General features: G+C 38.0%; 1 long non-coding RNA gene across 1 annotated transcript in view; it reads left to right on the top strand.

Moving 5' to 3' along the window:
- The window catches only part of LOC107469836 (uncharacterized), a 7,439-nt gene extending 2,587 nt beyond the window's left edge, over positions 1-4,852 (top strand). Inside the window, exons 2-3 of the long non-coding RNA XR_008004579.1 lie at positions 4,538-4,644; positions 4,751-4,852. This is a non-coding gene — a long non-coding RNA (uncharacterized LOC107469836). The remainder of the gene's footprint in view (positions 1-4,537; positions 4,645-4,750) is intronic.
- Positions 4,853-4,945: the final 93 nt, after the last annotated feature.

Genomic DNA, 4,945 nt, shown 5'->3' on the forward strand with positions numbered 1-4,945 from the left:
TCTCTGTATTGCTTTAGATTATTATTTTTGTACCCTCGCCTTTATCTTGATATATTCTATAAGAGGGGTAGGAATTGTATTGGTTAATGTTTGTAATATTACTTATATATATGTATGTATATATATATATATATGGATGTATCTTTTAAGAGTTTTTGTAAGTTGTATGGTATCTATGGATGTACTTTGTCGAACGAAAGTATTCTTGGGAGCGGTTTTGCGGTTTAAAGTTTTAAACAGGCTCATATTTTAGTATTAAATAGTATAAGTGTCGTCGTAATATCCGAGCTATCATAGTTGCACAGCCTAATGTCCGAGCTATCAGAGTTGCGTAGCCGGAAGCGTGAGCTTTGGTAGTTAGGGTGTTACATTATGGTATCAGAGCAGTCCTTCCTGTAGAGCCTGAGGAATGGACCGACTATGCTTCAGTTGCATACTCTGAGCGTTTGTCATGTATTAGGTCTTGCCGAATGACGAGAATTAGACCTTTATGCACATGACGGTCTATTGATTAACGATGTTAGTCTTGCATTGCATAATTCTTGGTATTAAGTTTGGCCGGCTTAATACTAGTGAATTTTGTTATGAAAGCACTAATGAGTTATCATAGATGAAATCCGAGTTTTGAGTTAAGCGAATCGTGGGTTTTGGGAACGTTGAAAACTTTTCTCGAGGTTGCTCAGTTATGTGTTCTGTTCGAGTCGACCTATTCTTTCGTATCCTAACTTGAAGTTCTTGGTTACTAATCCTTTTGAAAAGTAGCTTGATTTTTCAACTTTATTCCTCCATTCATATGCATTTCTGTTTGAACATAATTGCATATGCTTGTTTGGAATCCTTGTTGCATCTATCTTCCTCGGTTTGAGTTCTTCTTGATTCACGTATTCTTTGATATAGCTTTGAACTTGTCATGATGCGCTATGCCTTTTTAACTCTAAGATTCTAAGTCCATTATTAGAGAAATTATTGATTCAGTTTTTCTCTTATTTGACAGTGAGCACAGCCAATTGAGAATTTATAAAAATTGCTGTTGATTAGATATATATTTATCTATGTATAAAACTTTGAGATTTCTTATACAGTTTGACAACTATTTATTCCTAATACCCCGCCTGTGCTTTTACTAGTTTACGGAACTACATTTACTTTAAAATACAATTTGACTTTCTAGTAATTTTACTATGGTTCCAACGCACATCTTCATTTGATTAGGTATTTGGATATTTTTCAAAATTTTGGAAAGGAAAGCTTTTTCACTTTTATCCCAGTTGAGTCTCATTTGATAAGCTTTACTTAACTTATTTTGAATTGAGTTTGATTTAGCATGCTATATGATTTATGCCATTGTTGTTCTTTTGAGAGTGTTGGACTCATAGCTTTCTCCCTATGAACGGACTAAATTCTCTACTAAACCTTCCATCTACATGAATATCATACTTGACGTTATTTTAAACTAATCTTTTACAATTTGTGAACATTACCATTGATCTTGGTTTTTCCAATCTTGTGAATCTCATTCTTATGTGAGTTAGTTTGATTCGTTTCAAAATAGTGCATCATTTATATATCCTCTCATTATCTTTACAAAAAATTTTTAGTCAAAGATTTATCCTTGAGAAATTACTAATGATTGAGTTGTCTTTTTCTACGACTTTTCTTTTGGGTCAATTGGAAGCTTGTTGGATGTTTCATGACTAGTGAATCTTGTTTGAACTACCTTGATTTAAAACCCTCCTTGCATGGCTTGACTCTTTTAAGTACATCCTAATTTTCTTGAACATCCTTCTGAGATGGTGATTTCAAGTATACTTTGGATTCTTGTTTCGGACTTTTTGAACTTTTGAATTCTCTTTGAAAAGGTTCAAAACTGGATTTATTTTTCTGTTGCTTGATTGAAATTGAAACCATTGTTCAATTTTGACGAAGTTAATTTAAAGTTGACATGCGCTATTTTAAAGAGGTTCTGAAAAGTTTCCTTGTTTGATGGAAACATGTTCATTTGTAACGCACTACTTGTTTCCTTACCAATTGTAAGCAAATTTTTACCTCGGGATTTCTTTTCTAAAGAGAATTTAACTTCCTCTTTCGTCCTTGCTATAGATGTTATATACACTTGTTTGAATATGGACTTTGAGAATTTTTGAACAAACATTTGATCTCTCTTCCGAATTTTATGATTGCTTTTGGTTAAGTTGTGCACCTAATATCTATCTAAAATATTTGAGAAAATATTTTGGTTCTTAGCCAAACTTGTGTGTATCTTGTTTTAAAACTCTACATAATCTACTTCAACGTGAAATTGATTTAGAGCAAAGCCACATTTATGCTTTTGTTACTCTCTTGAAAAATGTATATTGCTTGACTTTCTTCTAAACCGTGAAGTGATTTTTCCGCAAGTTTTCGATTCTTTTATGAACAATGTATTCAGAAGTATTTTTAATCATGCTCTTGAGTTCTGTGAGCTTTATCTTGGGTTTGAAATATTTTCTTCTATAAACCTTATACTTCTTCGACTCAGCTTGAATTTGTTTCAAATTGATGTACTAATCCTTCTTCTTGTTGATCCCATTGGATTTCTTTGATTCAAGAGTTATCTTTGAGGTTGTCAATTGAATTGTGTCTAACAAACTTCATTGCTTGAGCATCCTTAGTTATCTGGGATTGGATACATTCTCTCAAATCTATTATTGCTATCCTTGACATTCGACTCTCCTTTCTAAATCTTGTATCCTTCTAAGTACACTCGAGAATTGTTTTGATATCACGTGCGACTTGTAGACGTAGTAACGCGATGCGTTAGTTCTTTAAGACGTGATATGTGTGTATGGTGAGTGAAATGGTAGGTGTAAAATGTTATGAGTTGTGGGTGTTCTGTTCCTTGCAAACAGATTTGCGGTTGTTAGGCTTATAATGGGCTATGAGGTTGTAAGATGATTGGTGGAGTTGAGAAATTGAAGTTCTAAAGTGGGAACGAGATTTGTCAGCGAACGTTATGCCGCTGTTTAAATACCAACATGCCTTGCAGCCTTTTACCACACTAATTACCACTTTGCTTTGTGAACGCCTATCTTGATTTGCACCCTATTTGGGCACCTCAAGTTTTTGTAAAGCCTTGAGATCATATGACCTTGTGCATTGAGCCTATCTTGTGATGTTTGCTTTGCAATCACACTCCTACCTTTGTATCTTTATGCATACGACCATCCAAGTATTTGAAAATCGTATATATGTTTATATGTTGAGATATTTTTACTTTTTCCTTAAATGTGTTCAAGGGTGAACTGTTATGAGATTTCCTTTTGTTTTGTATCAATTTTCGAGGGCGAAAATTTTTATAAGGTGGGTAGAATATAAGACCCAGAACTTTTGAAAAGTCTTATTATGAGCAAGTCTCAAATCCTACAGTTATTTATAGCCTTAATTTCAGAGATTATTTTATTATAGATAATTAAGGCAAGTTTTGATTTAATGGATTTGAGATAAGTTATAATTATTATCCAATTTTAAAATTATTGGATTATTTTCTATATTTAAAGTATAAAGTTGATAGTTATGAAATAATAAGGATTTTATATGATTTGGATTAGATAAGTAATATTTTAAATATTATTACTGCTATTTTGGAAAATGAAGAAATTAAGTATATTATTTCTAATTTTTGGATTTGGGCATTTTATTGAAAATAATTTGTGAAATTGGTGAGCAAATAGTATTTTCAATGTACAAATAGTGTTGGATTTAATTTGGTTGAACCCAGCAGTCGCACCCCACTTGTTTCCCTCTCACCCTCTCATTCATAGAAACATGGAAAGGAAGAACGGGAAAATCAAAAATGGAGACTGGGCCAGAAGGAGAGAAGGAGAGGGGGAAAGGATCGGCGCCGCCGGCTGGGTACTGCCGCCGCGACTGCCGGACTGCCGCACGCGAGGAGTGCCGCCGTCGAAGCCGCCCCGTTCATCCCTGCCCAGTCGCGGTTCGACCACCATCATCCCGTTTCGTCGCCTGAAGAGTGTCACGAAGGCGAGAGAAAGCTCGTGCGCGCAGGGGAGAGGAAGGAGGCGCTGGTTGGCTGCCGCACCTTGCCGTCGATCGCCATTGAACCGCGCCGGACCCAGAACTGCGAACGTGAGGGGTGCGATACAGGAGCCGACACGAGGAAGAGGGAGTGCGCGTGCGCGCACAGGAGCAGGGCGAAGCTGCTATCACCACCGTTGGTGAGCTGCGCCGCCGTTGACCTTGGCCGCCGAGACAGTCGCCGTCCTTTATGGCAGAGCAGACGAGAGAGATCTGAAGGTGTGCTGGGAGTCCAACCACCGCGCGCAGCCACTGTTTGCGTCGCTGGCGCCGCCTCGGTCGGAACTGCCGCCATCAGAAAAGGGTTCGGGCCGCCAGGGGTGGTTCTCGACTCCCGGGACCACCGCCGGAGTCTCTGGCTACTTCTTCCGTCGCCTAAAAAAACTCTACCGGTAAGGGCTTTGAATTTGGTTTATTCGTTTAAGATTCCGACAGCTTTATCGCCTCTGTATGTGGGTTTCAGTTACCAACGCCGGAGTCCGGTCGCCACTGTCACTTGAGGTGGCTGACGTGCTGCTGCCGAACCGGTTCAAGAGACCGCCGCTGTTCGGTTCAGCCGTTTCTTCTTCGGTAAGTATGTTTCGGAAAGCCTCACGTTAGTTTTCAGTTGTGTTTGGTTAATAAATGAGTTTTGGTAACGTGGGGTCGAGTCCTGATTGTTATATGTTGCGATTAGTGTTGCTATGGTTATTGCAAAAGTGGCTGGGAGCTGAGGTTTTGGTTGCCGGTGATTTCGAGTTGAGACGAAAAGGACTCGGTGAAGCGTTTGGGATATGAAATTTGCGTTTCGAGGTAGGGGCGCTTTCCAAAAACTATGTTTTGTGTATTGGAATTATTACATATGGATACTGATGTGAGATATTGTGTATTT

The sequence above is a fragment of the Arachis duranensis genome, chromosome 10 (genome assembly GCF_000817695.3).
Source record: "Arachis duranensis cultivar V14167 chromosome 10, aradu.V14167.gnm2.J7QH, whole genome shotgun sequence".
Taxonomy (NCBI): Eukaryota; Viridiplantae; Streptophyta; class Magnoliopsida; order Fabales; family Fabaceae; genus Arachis; species Arachis duranensis.